General features: G+C 39.7%; 1 long non-coding RNA gene across 2 annotated transcripts in view; it reads right to left on the reverse strand.

Annotated features, from left to right (window-relative positions):
* The window catches only part of LOC107498966, a 501,046-nt gene that overhangs the window by 453,587 nt on the left and 26,349 nt on the right, over window positions 1-21,110 (reverse strand). The window contains exon 1 of one of the 2 annotated variants that reach the window (XR_004955410.1): window positions 4,114-4,297. The exons of the other annotated variant lie outside the window; for it this stretch is intronic. This is a non-coding gene — a long non-coding RNA (uncharacterized LOC107498966). Of the gene's footprint in view, window positions 1-4,113; window positions 4,298-21,110 lie in introns of those variants that run through there. 2 annotated transcript variants of the gene reach the window in all.

Consider the following 21,110-nt stretch of genomic DNA (forward strand, 5'->3'; position numbering starts at 1 on the left):
ACAATGCCTTAATGGAATAAAACATTTATTTTTGAGATGCCAATGACCATGGAAAATATGTCATATAGTATAATATTTTAATCTTTTAAGACATATTTTATTGTGTTTCCTATGTAAATCAGAATAGGGTTTGTTAAATGTGCATGTTTGACCTATGGAAGGTAAAATATATATATAAACCAACAAGCTAATGTAAACTCTAGATAAATTTAGGATTGTAAAAAAGTTAGTAATACTTAATGGACACGCAGAAATATAACAAAGAAATATTATAATCGAGCAGGTCGAAAGATAAATGTTTTTCATGTGAATATAGGAAAAAGCCAGAAAGCTCAGATCTGTCACCTACTTAGGAATTATTAAGAACTGCTCTTTCTAATGTCCACACTACAGGTCAGCTGTACATAACTAGCAATAGCAGCAATAATTTAATTGGGAAAAAAAAATCTAGGTGGTTAGTTAATAAGAATATAAAACGGACTGTATCTCTTAAGAATCAGTTAAAGGGTGTGTAATGATCACGAGGAAGTAAATAATTAAACAATCTTTAAAAACAATCCAACAGCATGTTCGGAAATGTTAGGCGTGCACGGCTATTAACTGGCTTCAAAGTTCAAGTACCTTGTAACTATTTTAGAGGGAGGCAAATTAAATAGCTAGAAAGAAAAAAAAAAAGTCATTCCAAATCCTCTGTGGAATTATATGGGTTAAAAGAAAATGAAAATAAATATGAGGGTGGGGAGCTTTTCTTCTACTGCTCGTGCTAAGAAAATCTAATTATCTCTTCTTGGTCTTCCTATAGAAATATGATTGGATACGTGCTCAAATTCTAGGACACTATTACTGGAAGTGGCCTCTGTGCATTAAAAGCTGTGTGTGTGTGTGTGTGTGGTAGTTTTCCTCTTCACGTGTGTGTCTCAGTGCATTCGTCACAACTTTGGATGTTAGCCTGTTAATTTGGCCAAAAAATGGCAAGCGTCCAAAAACAGCATTTAAAATCCTGTATCATCACCACTTAGAAATGAGTGAAATTATGTTCTCCAAACAATATTTCCCAGAACTCTGACTGGGAAATTAGGGTATTACTAAATAGCCAGATGCTAATACAACAGCGCCTCGCTCCTTGTTACGGCTCCCTTCCCAATCTCAGAGAGGTGGAGGCGCCCCCGTTCTGAGGACAGCTGGCCAGCATTCTTTCTCTTCCCCCTTCGAGGCCTAATCTGTGCATGTGTCAGCAAAGCCAGTGTGCTCATGAGCACGCCCGTGGCTCAGATGCAGTAACACTACGTGGTCATCAGGGGCCAGATTTTGGGAAACTAAGAGGAGTGTGCTTCCACGTTTCACTCCTTAGAACTTCTCATTAAAGGCGGAATCAGACTGAATTTCTGAACCCTGACGCCTCATTAAAATGAAGACAAGAACGACGGTGAAAAGTGAGCGGGACAATAATGGCCCAGCTGCTGGAATTTTGTTGACACCTTGTTAGCATCTCACCGAGAAGCCCAGTGCCCTGGTGGAGGGGGTTCAAATTTTGGACAGCCGAGAAATCATTTGTGGCTTTATCATACGCGGGAAACCAAATGTGTGGGTAACACGCCTCTCATCTAGTCACATTTCAGGGAAAGAAATGGCAAAAGGCAAAATGCTAGCAACAACAACAACAAAATCAAGTCACACGTGGCAGAGTCACATACGGCAAATCGCCGCTGCTTTGATTTGGCCTCCTGTGAACACATATGCAGCCAGTCAGCACAACAGAGCACACGCAGGGGTGGCCAAGAGGTAAAAAGGAACTGCTCACATGTTCGCAGCATTACGCATTAGCAGCCACAGAGCTGGGATTTTGGATTATGGGGCCAGACTGAGGCGCGTGCATTTCTGACTTTCTGTCTCCTGGAGGTCAGAGGAGATGCAAAGCTGACTGGTCAGTCATATTTTGGCAGGTGAGACCACAGACAGAAATGGAAGATGTCAGAAGAGCCTCTGAAGAGAAAATGGTCACTATCTTGAGATTATGCAGAGTAAAGTGAACATTTTATTACCCTTATATCTCAAACATTCCCAGATATCCACACAATCATTGTACTATAGTAGGGAGGAAATGTCAAAATGGAGCATAAATGCCATATACACATATAGAAAATTAGCTATTGATAAAACAATATTTATATTTTAATTGCGATCGAAACTAAAAATTTAGTTATTTTCTCTATTTTCAATTTCTTTAAAAGGTTTTTGAATCATGCTATCGGTTTCCACTTCTCCTTAAAATGCTAGTCAAGTAATGAAATCAATATATATTTTCTAGTGGCAAAAAATATATATACATATATTTGGAATACCAGGTAAATTTCGATTACTGCAAGAATAATTTTACCACATAAAGACGAATTTCAGTCTGATCTACTTGAAAGCCGACAACTATTCATTTCTGTTTCTTGTCTCGACTTCGCCTGCATTAACATGTTTGTAATTACTAATAAAATCCACAGATAGTGATGGAGTTGGTATAGCGTATGACAGAGCTCAAAATGATGCGTCATCTTTATATATTTTAATAGTGTCTCCTTATCAGTAAACTAGGATTAGAGGGTGGAGGAGGAGAGATTACCAAGATGAACGAATTGGAAGCCCTGATGAAAGGGTGTTGCAAAAGTGTACATTGTTTTTATCATTGCATTTAGAATGTTGTGAACGACCAACATTTCGACTGATAAGTCCTCCGCATGTGCCATGGAAAGACAACATTAGGTAGGCCAGGGCCATTTTCTACACCGGAAGCAGATTTTATCTGACTTGTCCATATGGGGGTAGTTTAATTATTCACGAATGCGTTAGTGTCTGGGTAACCTGAGAATGGCATACATACATACGTACATAAAATAAAGCCAAAAGCAATTACATAGGGACAGATGGTTTTAGAGTGAAATGGTGTGCTGGCTAAAACCATATATAAGAAATCTCAGTCTGTTTCCTCAAAGAAAATATGGGAACTCTGAAACATTTTATGCAGTCCTGTTGTTCTAATATAGAGATGAAAAAGAAAAATGGTGGCTATTACTGACATTGCCCTGGATGCTGATTTCTGCAGATGAGGAAAAATTCGGTTCAAAAACGTCTTTCCCCTGCCGCTGTGCCACGTGCCTACAGAACACGTTCAGTGAGGGAGACACAATTCACTGTGCCATCTGAAACGATGTCGCCGCAGGCCTCTGTGACCGAACGCAACGCACTCTGAAGCACCGGTGAATCTTCTGAAAATAAAAACAGTAAATCGCAGGCACGCATGACAATTATTAATACAAAGTCTGCACCAATGTGCTTCCTACTAAGGAAAACAGAATGTGCTTGGCTCCTATTCTCTGTGGTTCGGCTACTCAGGTTCAGCTCAAGGGTGAGGCCTCAGCTCAATTCTGCTCCAAGTGGTGTTAGCCGGGCTCGTTCTCGCATTTATAGTTAGCTAGTGATTGAAAAGTATCACGCTATGTCTAGTGGCGGGTGGGCGTCCAGAGAGATAACAGAGGTTAAGTGGCGTCTCCCACATGTCAGCTCGCAGCTCGTCCAGGCTTGCTCACGTGGTGGTAGTTACAGGCCAGTCAAGCTCAGCAAAGGAGGACAACTGCCAATGAGCGTGCGCTGCCCGAGCCTCTTCCTGTGTCATGCTTGGCAATGTCTCACGGGACAAAGCCAGTCACGTGGCCAGAAACAGACGCATAGCGTGGAGAAACGGACTCCACCTTTTTTGGTGGAAGTAGCTCCAAGTCGCACTGCAAAGAGGTGGATATACTGAAATGCAAAAAATAAGGGCCATTTCTGCAATTGACCGCAACTCAAGTTCTTTGACTGTTAATGGTGCGCCAGACTGCACAGGTTTGGATTCCAGTGTCATAAATTACTATCTACCTGACCTGGGACATGTGCCTCAATCTCTGTGTCTAATCCCCTCATATAAGATACATCTCTTTAAAAATCTTCCCTTAGGGAAGATGGAAGGATTAAATAAGGTACTTGGTTTGAAACGTACTTGACACATAAGAGTTCAGTAAATGTTAGCTATTATTATCACAGCAATGCAATAGCTCACAAGTGTCCTCTTTAAATTCTGGAACTCACCTTTTCATCCACAAGTCTATTCTCCACACGTACACACTGCTTTCTGGTATCTGAATCTTCTGCCTTGCCCACCAACTCTTATTCTGTTCAGACTTTCCTGATAGCATATCATTGCCTTTACCTACTGCTAAAACGTGGAGTTTTGTTTGTTTTCATCCTTTCTGCACACAAAACCTGTGTCTAATTCAGGCATTTTTACCCTTGATCTTCTCTGTCTGGAGCGCTTTTACCCTGTTCTTCCCATCTCATTATTCAGATCTCGTTTCAAACATCTTTTCCTCACAGAGTGCTTCTCCAATCAACAGGCTTAAAATGATCCCCCGCATGCATCACATTACTTCGTTATCACCGAACCAGTCCTGCATGCTACACTGCACATCTCACTCTCCAAAATGTTCCCTGCCATCTTCCCCCACCCCTGACGTGAGCGCCATCAGCGCGTGAGCCAGCTCTACTGCTCCGCAGGCCACTCGAACACCTAGACGCGTGAGCTGCACATAACAGGCTTTCAATCCATGTTTGGTAAACCTGTTGAAAGCATGCTCTATTTTTAAGTACCCTCCTGTCCCTGACACATTCACACCTTGCACTGGTTCTGAGTAAATGCCTGCTCAGTAAGGGAGGCAAAGTTTATTCAGCGTGTCTGTTGATTGACATTGTAGAGCTATATTAAAGAGCTTTCTATTCAAAAACAGGGAGCTAAACCCTCAAGCTGGAAAAGCGGGTACAGCACAGAACAAAGGGAATGGATATGCTCGGAAGCAGTAATTCAGTGAGGTCTCTGTTATCTGCGCTAATGAAGAGGAGTAATGAAGCAGAGGATCCATAACAAGAGATAATGAAAAACTATCTGCATTTAGCTCGGAGATGCATTATCCAGAGTCCCTAACTTGTAAACAGGTTATGTTCCAAAAGGTCATTTGTAGATATGTTGTTATGGACTCAGAATACATTTTTTCCCCCAAGAAATAATATAGCTTATTTATAGTGCTTACAATACTTAAAAACTGAAAAGCAGCTAACTGCATGCTTTATCCTGTTTTACTAGAGAAAATAGCTTCCAGTTCAAACGGAAATGTCTATAATCTGTCCCCATTAGTCACCAACCCACTTCCTCCCCTCCAGTCCAGAGGAAGCAAAAACTTCATCTCTGCCCTCCCTGCCTGCAGACCCTAAGCGAAGCCTGCGGTAGCTACGCCCGAAGAACCATGTGGTGGGGGAAGATTCTGGTAGAGAACACCGGGGCTCCGGAGTAGACTGCCACTAACAGAACTTCTCTGGCAGCTTTGTGGAGATCCCTTTGGGGTGAGCCAACTGGGGGCAGCCTCCTGAAAATCAGGAACCCAACTCAGGGGGATGGGAGATCTGTGGCAACTAACTTGACATCACCCAATACATCCGATTTCTGACTAATTTTAGAACTAGTGGATTAAGAAAAGCAAGTAACAAAGTGCTGGCCTTCTGAGACGAGAGAGCATTTATAAAAGGAGACCCGAGCAAGAACGGCACCATCCATAATAACGAAAGCATAAAATAACTCACATTCTCATCATCAGGAGGGTAGATGTCTAAACCATGGAATAAAGACACCATATGAACCAAAGCTATTACAACCGTCTGATTGAGAAATCATGGCGGCTTGGAACTTGGTAGTAGTGATGGAGGTGTTAAAAAGTGATCAAATTCTGTAGGACGTGGGACAAAAAAGAGCATCAAGATGATTCCAAGATTTTTCGCCTTAGCAACGGGTAGGATGTTATCTTCTGCTGAAATGGGGAAGACTGTGAGAGGGATACGTTTCATGCAGGAGATAGCCAGTAATTCTGTTTGGACATATTAAATTTAAGATTTTTTTATTAGGCATTCAATTGAAATGTTCAAGTAGGTAAGAAAATATATGTATCTGGAGTTCAAGAGAAAGAGAGACCTAGGATAAAGAAAGAAAACTGGGAATCTTCAGCATCATAGATGATATTTACAGCCTTGGGCTTAAATGAGATCACCACATTATCATCTATCATGTAAATTTATGGCAGGGAATTGAAAGGAAATTTTTACTTGTATATCCATTATTCAGATTGAAAAGAAATTGTTCACAATAAATTTTAGTTTCAATAATCCTTGTCTACTCTCCATTAAATGTCAAAAGTTAGAAAAGACAGGTATGCTTGTACTCAAATAATATCTCTTCACCAATTCTGCTCAGAATGAATGAAATACAGTTGATCTTGAACAACATAGTGGTGGGATTTGTTGGGGATGTCAACCTCAAAAATAGTCATATAACTTCTGACTCCCGAAAAACTTAACTACTAATAACCCACTGCTGACCATAAGCCTTTCCAATAATGTAAATGGTTCATAAATATGTATTTTGTATGTTATATATATACTGTATTCTTATAATAAAGCTGAAGAAAATAAAATGTTATATAAAAAATTACAAGAAAGAAAATCTATTCGCATTATTTATTTTTTAAAAAATGAATGTATAAGTTGCCCCTTGTAGGTCAAACTCATGAAGTATACTTTGTTCTGTTATTTATTTATTTACTTACTTGCTTATTTATATTGTTTATTTACTTATGCTATGACATATTACTTTTCAAAATCTAAGTTTCATTGCCTATGGCTCTTTGAAGGCTGTCAGTGATGCACCCTCATAAAAATAAACCTTTATATTTAGAAAACACTTCTGTTCTCTGCTATTTTATTGTTTAATTCAAATTCCTTCCTCACTGGGATGTGAATTCCTTCATCTCTATTTAGAGTTGTAATTTGGACTCTAGAAAGAAACGAATCCTTCCAAGCCATTAGGGTTTTGACACATAATCTTACCAGTAAAGAGAAAGGCAGAACAGCCAATTGACTGTCTTCTGTTTCCTTAGTTTATTGACACTGTGTGACTCTCAGAGGACTGTCGGCGCATTTTACAGAGCAGAGCTTGTATTACTCATCTTATATCCTACACAAGCTCTCCAGAGTATTAAATGTTGTTAATTTCCCCTCATATGAATCTACATACACAAATGCAAGAATTTTAAAAATAAAATAAAATAGAGCATGTTTTAACAAATTTAAAAATTCTTGGTAGATAGATATTTGTTAATATTCTGTTTCAGATTCGTGAATTCTCCAAAGATCCCTTCGGTGCAATAATATACTTTCTATATTGATCACTCTCCTTCAGCACATTCTCATAAATTCCTTTTACCAGAAATGCTGCTCCTTTACCCAGTCTTCTCCTGGAATGTTTTATGTTTTTAGAAATTTGGGTTTTTAAAAGATACTTTTCAATAATAATGGAAATCTCAAGTCTTTGATGTGCTAATTTTTCCTGATGAATAAGCATCTGAAGTCATTTATTAAAGTGATATTGGTAAATAATTTTTAAAGAAATCTGCTTAAGATTTGAAGTATATCATTAGGTGTGTCTGTCATCCTAAACTTTAAAAATTAATAATACTAGAATATCTGATTGCTACAGATTAAAATTTACTGTCTAGACTATGATTATTTCTGCTTATATTTTTCAAAATATAGAGTCATATTAACTTTATTTCAGTCTATTTTTTCCAAAGTAGTGAGGTTAAAAAAAAAACCGAGTTCTACCATTGCCATTACCGAGACTTTGCAGAAAGGACTAGAAAGTTAGAAGAAATGAACAAACGCATGTAACTAGCAAAGAAGATTGAGACCTCATAATGCCAATGGAAATTAGACAGTATTGGATATGGAGCCAGAGAGGGCGAATGCTAGTAGACAGACGTGAGGGCACATCAGGAGATGACGATCCTCTCTGATCCAGGCGCCTGAAATCAGAACTACCAGGAGGAAGTCGGCCATATTAGAAACTGGTCACCTCAAGCCAAGGTTCTGATTGCAAAACAGAAGCCCACGCCCCTGAATGGACAGTGCCCATTCGACTGCCCAGATGCCTGACATGTCCAGTGAGCACTGCACAGCTGCTAACACTAATTATCACATCATGTAGCTACACATACATCCTTTATTCACTTCGGTGAGGCCACAAGGTGATTATTAGCCTTATTTCTATGGTACTAAAGAAACTTGGACCTGAAATAATCAGCCACTGGGTCAAGGAATATTGCAAGTCCCTGGTGCAGTGGGTATTTATGTCTTTGATCCGGTTTCTACCATGGCGCCATGCGACTAGACAGACTCAAGGCGACGTGATGCACGTAGCAGAAGTGGTGCAATCATCTCAAAGGGAGTGAATTCATCCTGTAAATTGAAAACTGAATGAGTGAGAACATACGTTACCCAGGCAAACTACAGGTAACGATGCTACTGATACGTGTTTTTTTTTCAAGAGATTAAGAACAATTCTAGAAGACTGAAGGAGGATGTCTCATTAGTTCTCCTCTCTGATTTGATTATTTTGACCTAAGCTTATAGCTGCTTCTTATAGACATACAACCAACTTAATAATTTATGGGAGCGGTTGTAACTTGTAAGTTAGTCTCTCCAATTTGAACAGCAATCCAATGCACCTTTTTTATACACTGAGAAAAATTCTTCATTCTTAGCTAAGGGAATTTGCATCAGCAATACCTTTGATTACTCAGATATAAGATCTGATGATGTGAGCAAATTCAAAGCTGGTTAATTGCCTCAAATTTTTAAGTGAAAAGCATCTTCTTTACAACCCTCAAATGCAACCAAGGAGGGGCTCGGCATAATTTAAACATTCTTTTTGCAGCTCTTTGATGACAAAACTGTCGACCTGCTTGTTCTTTCGTCAGCTCGTACTGAACCCGAAATGAAGAAAAGAAAATACAAATTTTGAATCTTCATGTAAACATCCAGATGACAGATTCTGCGAGGAAGGCAGTTTTGAATAATAAAAATTTTTATGCAGACCCACATTTCATCGTGTACAAAAGCTTACTTCAAACACTAGGCGAAAGGAGATGGCATGTTCTCTCCCAGATGTAGCAAATTGTTTTGCATGACCCAGCCCTGAAATCAGCTAAGACAAATAAATGGAAAATGACTTTTCATTACTTTTTCAGGTTTTGCTTCCCAAGAAACCAAGTCTATAATTGTATTTATTATTGTACTATGTCTATACTTCCCTTACCACCCTAAAATATAACAAATTTTTTTCTCCGTAAATGGGTAAAGTAAACTAAAGGATCCATTTAAAGTGCTAATAATAGACTTTTTTAAAAATCAGAATTTATACATTATGTGAAACTCAATTATCCTTATTTCAAATAGAGGATAAATGGCATCAAGTTTAAACTCCTTCAAAAGCCTTTCCTCATATCTCCAAAGGTAAGGGGGGGGTGGCGCGAGGGGTTCACTTAAATTCCAGATACATGATAACCCAGTTTTTAACTATGTTTACCTCTAAGGGAGAGAATAGATTAGAGAAGAGAAAGCAGCACACATCTTGTTTTATATGCTTATCAACTGAATAGCTTTATAAGATATTTTTACAATATTTGCAGATTATATATAAAATTGACATATTCAGATGTCTAAAGGCAGTAATAATTAGGTCAGCTTTAATTATAAAGTCAGTCTATATAACACTTAATTTACTATATCACTCACCACTCTATGTTTCCTAGATCACTTTTCCCATTATAGAACCAACTACCAAAAATAACAACCATAGCGGCATTCTCAATTCTTCTCTTTCACTCCACACACACGGAAGTCTCAAACAAATGTATGATGGATCAAAGCACATATCTGCAAAATCAGATGAGGGAGCCAGGCCACCTCCCTGTTCCAGCAGGCAGTCACTGGGTCATATGCATTTCTGCATTAAAAGAAATATTGAGTCACTCGGAAAGGAGTGGTGGTGATCTAGACAGAGTTAGACGTTTCTTTACTTCTCTATTCCGCCATTTTCCCATCTGGAAAGTGAAGCCTGACAATTGTATCTGCCCCATAGAAACTGGAAGACAGGTTAACAGTGGCAGCAGCCAGAAGACACTGCCTGATCAACACTTGTGTTAGGAATATTTCCATTACAACAGCTGCAGTCACCACCATGATCGCCCTGATTACAGATTTCTCACTACTCCAGTGGTCTGGATTTTTAAAGAAATGGATTACAATGGGAAAGGCTTCCAGGAGGAAAGAAAGATAACTTTGACTGGAGTAGAAACAGACTGGTTGACTCCTAAAGTAAATGCAGCCAAGACGAGAAAAAGCAGCGCCAGGTGCTGAGTTGATACGACGCCAAGTAGATCTCTTTTGTGAACCTGCTTATCCCCAATCTCTCCTTTGGGTGATCCGATTTTTTTTTTTTTTTAATTTATGGAAAACTACACTGGAGCATGGGGATAGCTGGTGGGATGTGGGAGAGAAGAGGTTTAGAGGAGGAGACTCGCATGTGCCCTGGTCATTTAATTACTGGTTTATCCAACACATGAAACAGATCCACCTTCAGTCACTAGTGAAATTAGATGAGCTGTTGATAAGCAGGGTAATCTGAGATCGCCCACAGCCTTTAGAAGCCTATTTGACAGCACGCGGTTCATGAGCAGTAGTGACACACCAAATAGAAGTGGCAAAGTAGCCAGGGTCACACTTGCCACTGCTCTTAACCTGGGCTGAGATTCTACCCAGCATCTCGGTGGCAACTGCCCGGGTTACAAAAACCCAGGGTATGGCAGGCACGCCCTCTCATCTGTTCAGAAGGCACACGTTATACTTTTCACTCGTTGCACTGAATGTGCGTGAGGCATTAGAACGATATTTTGTGACCTCCAATATCCATTCTGGCAATTTTCACTGTCTTTCATGTGTTGCCTGTCTTCTTCCTGTAGCAAATATTCTCTTTGATCATGTGCACCTCAGTTCTGATTTCTAATAAACTCTATCAATGTTAATTACCATTTTTTTTGTATTGTTGATTGACATGAAGTTCTTTTGAGTGCTTTTTATATACAGAACAATTTACATTTTATTATAACTGATCTTTCAATCATTACCTTTAGGGATTTAGCTTTGTGTATTAATGAAGTATAGCAGACTTTTGTTTTCTGACTTTGTTTGTTGTTTTTTTCATGCAACAAAGGCCATTCATTGAACACCTTCTGTAAATTTGGTTTGATAAGGGACACAAAGAAATATAAACCTTATGCTTTTCAAGAAACTCTTCAGTCTGAGATTGAAAACATTTCATGAAAACAGGAAAAAGAGATTTTCAATTGAGATAAGAAATTAAATCTAGAGCTGTGGTTTAACTGCCTTTACAAGTTCAGATTGGCATATAGGATATATATATATATATATATATATATATATATATATACACACACACACACACGTACACACACATACACACATCTTATTTTATACCAATTTTTCTTTTCTCTTGAATTATATTACATTTCAGCACATTATATTTTAGCTCAATTAACTATGATTATACATAATATTTTAAATGATATAATTGCAATAAATCTCCTCCTACACATTCGTAATTGGCATAGGCTATACTGAAGTTATGCCTCCTCTTTATGCTCATCAGAACAGTTCTTTAGTCTTCGCAGTTTTGACTACAGGTGATTTTTTGATGCTCATCCTTTCAATTGATTATCGAGATGATGAGTGGGGCAGGGGCATCATGAGGTCTTGATGATTTCTTTCTAGGCTGTAGGGCCACAGTCCTAGATCCAGGACTCAACATAGGGCAAGTGGTGTAGGGCAGAATTTATTGCTGTAACTGTCCAAATGAGAAGTCCAAAAGGAAGCCACTCAGGTAGATTCTAAGTTTTCAGGGAAGTGAGTCGGCCACCTCAATTCATACGGTTGAAGAGAATTACTGGAACACACTGATGAGCAAAGGCAAGGTTCTGGATGGGTGGAAGGTTAAAGTGAAGGACTATAAAAATAGGTGTAGATTATGAGGACCAAGGGGCTAGAAATGATTTTACAGCCAAGGGAACAAGGAAATTAGGAAGGCTTGTCAATTTTAAAAAAGTAAAAAAGTCTTTTTATTCTTAATCAACTTTTTTTTTTTTTTTTTTTTTAAGAAATAGGTATTGAAATTTAACGAATCCCTTTATAATTTGAAAGTGGTGTTATGGGTTTTCTTCTTTGCCATAGAGATGTGATTAATTGCATTAATAAAGGTACTAACACTGAATTATACTTTCTATTACTGGAATAAACCCCAGTACTCTTGGCTGACTTTACTTTGTAACATATCCAGTGCCAGAGTCATCATTTAGGCTAGGCATATTCAATGATGACTCCTGTAATGTGATGTTCTCGTCTCACATTATATTTATTTTCCTGATGATTTGTCAATAATTTCATATGGAAAAAAAATGTTACTTCGGAAGCTACATTTTATTACCATATTAAAAAATGATAAAAAATCTAATGAAGAAACACATATATAATATCTATATATAACATATGTATATATATGCATACATATATATATCTTAGAGAGAGATATTATATATAATATCTCCAGGTATGTTATCATACCAAATTAGCAAAATTAACTTCTAATATGCTACAGAAAGAAGAGAAGATGGAGAGATTTTTCAATGTTATATTCGTGCTTTTCTCTTTCTAAAACACCAATGTTGACTGTTCTAGCTGTTTTCCAGCTCTCAGAAAACATCGGACTCTAAGGATTGGAGCAGCCTGAGAATGTGTGTGTGTGTGTGTGTGTGTGTGTGTGTGTGTGTGTGTGCGTGCGTGCACATATGCACACATATGCACATATACACAGGTACATGCACATGAGCACATATGTTAGTGTATGCCACACACGTGTTACAGTCACCCTACATCCAGCTCCCTTTGAGTCTCTTTCCTGACAGAGCGGTAGAAAACGCCACCAGACTTCGTATTATATAAACAAAGATGATGCGGATACAGAAACGGATTTTCCTACTTGCATTTGACACACTAAGGAGTTAGTTTGAGACATTATGATATGAAGTAGTGACCTTTGTCCCTCTCGGACACATTATAGTTTTCGAGTGTCTTTCCTCATTACAAACTTCTCCACATAGAGAAATCTAGATGTCAGGGGGTTAAATCTAAAACTAGTGCTCTGAATAAATTGAGAAGGAAATCAACAATCTGCGGAATCTGAGACACGGCCGTGGTGCTCATTCCCAGAGTGGCCGGGCACAGAGCGACTCTGTCAGAAGACAGCATCGTTCGGAAAACAGCTGGGAAAGGTATTGAATGCGAAGGAAAAGAATCACAGCTCCATGTGCAACGGCACTGGGAAGCAGGAAGAGACGCCCGCCTAAAGCGCAGCCCGCCTCTGAGAGGCTGGGTTTCCGTTTCGACATTTGAAAATTAAATTGCGTGTCATGCCAAAGCTTTGTCCTTATCAGTTACTTCCCTAATTCCAAGCCCATGGCCTGTTTCCGAACAAACACGGTACGTGGCATAATCTCCGCTGGGCTGTTTCACACGACATTCTTGCGGCTTAAATTACCGAAGATCCTTCAGATAGAAAATACACAATCGGTTCTCTTATCATTCAGAGCACACACCCCATTCTAGCAATGAAATAGTTTTCAAATTCATTTCTTAGCATTTCCTGGTGTATTTCTATTGCTGTATTATACAATTTTTGTCTAGTTTTCCGCCATCACGTCTCACATATAGTTTTATCGATTCCATGACAAATAAGTCTCTCAGTTCGTAACTACCATGTTATTTGAAATTTCTATTCAAGGTTTTCTGGACCATTCTCCTTTACAAATAGAGTCACTTTCTTATTATTTATTCTACTGAATACAACAAAAGTGGATACACAGGAAGTAATATTAGCTTTCTCAGGTGAGGAATAAAACTGACTTATGTTCTTTCTCTGCTTCGGTTATAGAATGAAAGTTCTGCACATTTGAGGGGTGTGTATCTTGGCCCCCTTTCCCATTTAAAATTTAAAACTTCATATAGATGTGAACATGATTAAATCATATAGGCATGAGCATGATCAAATCATTAAGTGTTGCTATTTTAAATAAGAAAGTAATATTTATTTGTGCATAAACATCTTAACAATTATTTTTTTAAAGAGTAATTTGAAATGCAATGTCTAACACTATCTGGCATTTATAACACTTTGACTCACTCATATTACTGACCATATGTACACACTGTCTAAAAATCTGTTTTAACCAATGGAAAGGACTAGTTTAAAAGTGAACTAGAATTAAAGGAGCAGATGGGTAAATTAAAACACACACACACACACACACACACGAACAAAAAGTAGTGGATGAAAGACGACCTAGGAAGAAGGTCTGAGTGTTGACTGAGGGTTATCTACTTGTCTGTACCTTAAGGCATCAGGAACTGCCCCAGGTATAAGGCTAGCTGAGGCTCTGCTTCTGACCCCGCGGAGTTGGGCTGGTGTCTGTGGTCGGAGTGCGGGCAGATACTATGCTGACGTGTGAGAGTGCAGTACGGCTTACGCTCCTTGGACTTTAGAATTGAGTGGACGGACTCATTCGCATCGCTGTGGGATGCCTACACGCTGCCATAAAGACAGATCGCTGAAGTCCGGAGCAATGGGAGACACGTTTTAGCTGCGGCGGTAGCCAGACCAGGAGAGTCAGAATGTAGCTTTTACGGGAAAGTAGATATTTAACACATTTTCAAATGTTAGGCAAAAGGGAAGTGTCAGGAAAGTGGTAAAAAAAAAATAATAATAATGAAAACATCATGTAGAAAGGTACAGATTTAAATAAGAAAATGGCATATTCCGGGGACAAATGTTTCTGTAACTCAACTAGAGACACGCTGGGCATGGCAGACGTGGTGAGGAGATGAGGGAATCAGGGATCTGCCCCAGAGAAAGAGGTGTTCACAGTTGGCTGGGGCATCTCATTCCTCAGCACAAAGTGACAGGTTCAGTTTCTATAGATTGGACATCTTTGTTCTGTTTTACAGCCGTAACCTAGCATTCCTCGATTTGGTCCATCATCTTCAAAACTGATGACTTTGGTCACAAGCCTGGCTGAAAGGGGTCAGCTCAATACGTCAGTTTAATTCTAGCATAAAAATAAATAAATAAATAAATAAGACAGTGAGCATGGCTGTCCTCTATGTAAAAAAACAAAAACAAAAAAAAGGCAGTCCACACATACATACAGATTCTCACGATTGGAAAAGACCTTCTGAATTATATAGCTCAAAACATTTATTTTTCCAAATAAAAACATGCATTAATATTCACAATATTGAAATGGCTTGTCCAATGTGGTGACAGTTTATATTCGTAGCAGAGCTTCTGACACACCTACTTAGATATGGGGGAAAACTTTTCCAGTTTCTTCTTTTGTATAACCCATCTGTCTTCAAAAATCCTCCACTCTCTACCCTAAATTAAATTCCATATTTTGGAAAAATATTTTAAATCGACTTGTTTGGCTTAAACCTTAATTTGAACAATTAGATCCTTTCGAGTGTCCTTAAGAGAGGTTAGACTTTCAGGGTTCTCTTCTCTCTCACCTGCAGGGTATTGCAGGCCCATGGACTAGAGTCATTCTGGAATCCGTATGGCCCCTTTGCCCCTTTGCTCCTCACTCAGTGCCCTGGTCCCTTTGATCCTCACTAACTTGTCTGCAAGAGGACTTAATGGGAGGAGGGTTTGACGCACAGGGCACTCGCCCCTGATTTGATCAGGGCCTAGTGGTCATCATGGCGGAGTTGACCTCATCTTGACACCTGTTTGCACTGTGGGTCTCTCTGCATTTCTGTAACATCCCTCACTGAGCCCTGCAGTCTAAGTTGTCCGTTTGCAGAACCGACGACCTCTCCACTAAGGGGCCCATGTGGCAGAGCTGCGCACTCTCCCATCACCCACCTCCTGAGGTCCTCCTTGAAACGGAAAGCTGTCTCTCTCCATGATGCACAAAAAGGAAACGTGACTCAAGCTGCTCAATGCCACTTCTCTCTGCAACAACACTGAGCCATTGTCTCCGTTCAGGGCTACCCTCAAGCTGTCAGAAGGGTGGCCTACTGGGACACACCCCTTCCACAGTCCCAAACACGAGTCCAGTCAAGAGCCTCCACCGCTGGCACGTCTAGATTGCCTATGTGACACATTCGACTTGGAAAGAAGAGATATGGACCCATGTTGCTCAGCTTCATTCTCATTCATTCTCTCCCAAATCCCTCAGGTCCACAAAGAGCGTTTCAGACTCTCTCTTTCTCCTACTCCGTCCTCCAGCAAGTCTGCCCCAAAGCCTACCCCCATCTCTGGGAAAAAGTCTCTACACTAAAAAAGAAACAACTTCATAGGAGATCTCTGGGCTTGGCTGTTCACATGCTTTAGCAAAATCTCTTAACATTTTAGTTACTCCACAATTCTACTTAGAGTAATAACTTTCTCTCTGCATTCCTTTATAAGGGCACTGCTTTCCTGAATACACTGCAGGGGTGGCGAATGCCTCAGGCCCACTAGGAAGAAAATGAGGGGCAATGCGATGTACAAGAGATGCACAACCCCCGCGGTGTTTGAGAAAAGGAATGAACAATCACATAAATTTCAACCGAGAATAGGTACGTTCCTGAGATTGCAATCATAACCTGTGCTCTAATTTAAAAATGCTACTAAAAATAAGACCAATCTGTTATTTCATATGATGAGAAGAATTAAATGTTTCCTAGAAACTGCATGTCCTGGGAGAACAAAAAATAATGCCCGCCACCCTTCAATAACTTTCCTCCTGAGCGTTGTGGGAAATACGGGTAGATAGATGCAGGATGACCTGAAAATACAATCTGTTTAAGGAGGTCAGAGAGGGGAGAGGCGAAGAAAAGGTAAAAAGGTAAAATATGAGATGAAAAGTTAGTGAAGATCAACAACTGAAAATGAGTAGAAAGGCATGAATGATGTTTAAGAAGCTTGAGAAAATGAATATGCTATGACACATAAAGGAATTGGAAAAACTCTCGGCAACAACAAGGAAACAGCCAGAAACTATTTTTCTATAAAGTAATAACGTAACCCACATAGGAAGCTGGGTTTCAGAAGCTCTGATTTTCACAGGGAGTCTGTATTCCTTTCCTAAGGAGAATCAATGATATTCCAGTTAGAGAATTATGTAAATCTACCAAAGAACTGGATCACTTTTATTACCCTGTGATTTGAAACAAAGCACAAGTGGCTTATCTAACAAACAACAGAACACATTCTTCGCATAGAGTACCACAGAAATGCAAATGGCATTTGCAATGCAGGAGGGAGAGGTCTCATGTCATCTTCCCACCCTTTGAAACACAGAGTATGTTCCTAGAACTATACTCTCTACTTTGTTTAGAAACCACTTAGCACAGTTCCTCACTACCTAAACTCTCCCTTGTCACTCATCTTTGTTAGGTCTCAGATTTTAACGTGGTTACTTTCCTTTTTCCTGGTTTCCTCTTTCTGAATAAATATCCACCAAAGTTTTCCTGAAGTCCACTGACGGAGTACACGTGAGCTCTGTACGTACGATTACCGGCTATGTAAGCACATAAAACGTTGTGCGTTTACACATTAACTTGAAACTATGCATACACCATCTGCTATTTGCTGGGGCTTATTTTCCTTTGTGGTTTACATAACTGGAATAAAGCACAAAGCCTCTGCCATCACGTGATGCATGGTCCATGCAGGAGACAGCTATTGGTCAACTACTAAGTGACTTTGGGCCCAAAGTACACCAGTGCGATACTTGAGTAAGCACAGCGAACTCGGAAGTTACTGTCTAGCATTTTAATCCTGCCTAAGCTAACGATGTGGGAGGTGCTGGTCAACCATTAGCCTATTTGCTTTGAAAAAAGTAATGATATAACAACAACAACAAAAAAATTTCGGGTAGCCCCAAGCCAGAACACATGGATTCGTGAGGAGTTTTTACACAAGATGCAACATGTGGTGGTTCTGACACAGATTTATTTACGAAAGAAGGGAACTATGGCGATGTTTTCCTAAGAGACCCGCACGTTGCAAATACCGATTCGAATATCAAATTCTTCAGATTCCAGAGGTAATTAAAGATACTACAAATGTATTAAGAGACTAGTGTTATATGAAAATCATGATGTGTTGCCACCTAGTGGAGATCAATTTTAATTTGGAGAACCTATTACTTTACACTCGGCCACCCTTTAGTCCTTGGAGAATCCCTGTAGAAATGCAAAGTGATAACCAGGAAGTCACACCCTCCTTACATAGGCAGACCTCACAAGCAAGGTTCTCCCTGGGCATACATTGTGCTCTTTCTGCAGACTCCATTCCCAATGGAGTCTCTTTGATCTTGTCCATAAATGACCTCTTTGTTACTCAAAATAGCAAAACATATAGATGAAAAAACCCTTTCATTTGAACCTTAAATCTAGAGCATAGTCTAATACTCTGCCTATACCTGACACTCAGTGTTGTTTGGTCAGTGACAATACTGCTTCCTCTAGGACTTTGTCCTCTGCCATGGCTCAACAGGCTTCCCCTTCTGATTTCACACTCTCCTTGTACCATAGTTTCTAATTCCTCACTGCTGGACCCTGTCGATCTCCAGGGCTCTTCCCCTCTGCACGATTTTCCACGTAGAACAGCGAGGTAGTCTTCCCCACTACTCCGACCCACCTTTCTCCCAGCCGTAAGAATGCACTGGCATCGTTAGAACCTGACTGAGCACATCATCGTCTTTTTTCGTTCACTGTTAGATCTTACCATCTCTCAGAACTGACACGTTTTCAAGTTCTTAAATTCTGAAACCCCTTTTTCTGACCACAGCCCTCTAGGACTTGATTTTTGAAACTACTATTTTACTGAGCAGCATTCTTCTTACAAAAAGCACACACTTGACTGACTCGGTGAAAAAAAAAGTGAGTGGTCATTTTCAGGTGGCTAATTTTGTTTAGACCAGAATAGGACTTAATACTGGGACCTTAAAGTTGTCACGGATCAAGTCAGGACAGGCCAGAGATAGAAATGGACAGCCTCTCTCCATTTGTTTCGCATTGCTGCTTGTTTGTTTCTCTTAGAGGGTGGGTCTTCCTCTCCTTCTGCAAGAAGGCTAACTCCACAGGGACCAAGGGAGATGACCACCAGCATCTCAATTTACAGAATCCCAGGGGAACATAAATGTCTTCCTACGAATACCCAGATAACGATCACAAAGGGAAAATCTGATTGGCCATGCTTGGGTCACACACCCACTCCTTGGGCCAACAGTTGCCAGGCAGGTGGAGTAATATAATTGGTTACATTTAGATTGTTCGCTTACTTAGAAGAATTGGGCTAAGGAATAGAAAAGTTTACCAAAATGACTGGACAACTCAATTCATTCTGCCAAGTTACCTACTTTCTCTCTGTCAATCTCACGCAATGCTTGTTCTCTCCTCATGGAATTTCTCCTCTAGACTCTTCTCTTCTTGAGAAGAACCCTTTGCGTCTCCTTAATTTATAGTGCGTTCTCATTTCTCCCTCTATTTCGAATTTTGCTTCGGTTCCCAATCCTGGCCAACTCAGTAACATGTTTTCTCATCCCTAAATGATTAAAGCAGCATTTAATTCACCAGCTCTTCTTTTTGAGGTGCAAGCACTAGCCCACCTCTGAAAGCCACCTCCTCCACACATGCCCCAGTCCACGGATGGAGAGCAACTCGACAAAGAACACGGCTATTGAGGGTAGCAAGGCCTTTGGGGGAAATAAATGCCATTAGCTTCATCCTGACTTCAGGTCTCCTCCCCAAATTCTGGCCACCTGTGCCTTGCTTCCCAGCTGCAGTCCAACAGGTATTTCCATGAGGCCACTGTGAGAATTTGCAATTTCTGAAACCACTTAGGAACTTCTTAATTTTCCCCCAAAGATTAGTTTTTGGAAAAATTAGAATTAACATGGTTTGAATAAACCAAAAATTAAGAAACAGTTTCATTTTATTAGCCTTTTCTACAACATACTTATGCAAAAGATAATTTCACAATACATCTATTAGAGAACAGTTAGGTTCACATTCATTTATTAAAATTAAATCACTAGGACATAGTAGAAAACAATATTGTCAACCTCCAATATTCTCCTCTCTGGGTCCTAAATTTATCACCTTTTAGGTGGAATTGGCTGCTTCATTTTGGACTCTTCCCAAAGCTCTCTTGATATGTAGACATTTCATTTGCATACAAAAAGGCACACAGCATGGCTGGATAAACCAACCATCTGGCCCAGGCAATTTATCTGGATTATTACTGAACTGTACAAAACTATGTAAATATATATTCCTAAATTTCCAACTGTTCCTTTCTCCATCTGCCTTACTGCACTTCCCTTCAGTAACCCTGAGCAGACGAGAACATTTGTTTCCCCAACCCCTGACACACAGACACACAGAGTCACACACATCTTCCTGCTCTGCTGCCTGTCGCTAGTGAAAGTCAAGTCATTAAGCCAGACGGGTTGGTCCCCTGCCAGTGTGTGCTGTTCAGACTCCGTCAGGCTTTGCAGTAGTAGATTAGCATGGCTTTTACTAGTCTCCGGTTGAACCCACATCTCATTGTCTCATTGTTTCATAATGCCCATTCCTAAACATTTCCATTCTCTTCCAATCCTGCATGTCTCATTCCTGGAGGTGATCCATTTTAGAAACTCAAGGCTAAGGATACCAATGAATAATAAATATCGGTATAAGTGCCGGATATTATTTTAGTATTATATAGAGAGAGATTGGTGTTGGAACTCATTACATGATATGAGTTCGGTTTTTCATAATTAAGCTACTGTTGTATTTCTGAAGTCCTGAATTAAAGGACCTCTCAAATTATTACTTAGCAAGACTGAGTCTAGAAGATCTCAAATGCTCTCTATAATTCACACTTCTACAGCCTTATCGGGAAATCTAAGAAACTATACAATACAGTATATTAAGAGCATGGAAGAGCAGGGACTCTGAAGCCAGACTGAGTTCAAATCCTGCTCATCTCCTCACAGATATTAAAAACACTTAAACAGATAGCATCTTTTAAAAGAGCTTAGAAAGTA

The sequence above is a fragment of the Rousettus aegyptiacus genome, unplaced genomic scaffold (assembly GCF_014176215.1).
Source record: "Rousettus aegyptiacus isolate mRouAeg1 unplaced genomic scaffold, mRouAeg1.p scaffold_m13_p_18, whole genome shotgun sequence".
Classification (NCBI taxonomy): domain Eukaryota; kingdom Metazoa; phylum Chordata; class Mammalia; order Chiroptera; family Pteropodidae; genus Rousettus; species Rousettus aegyptiacus.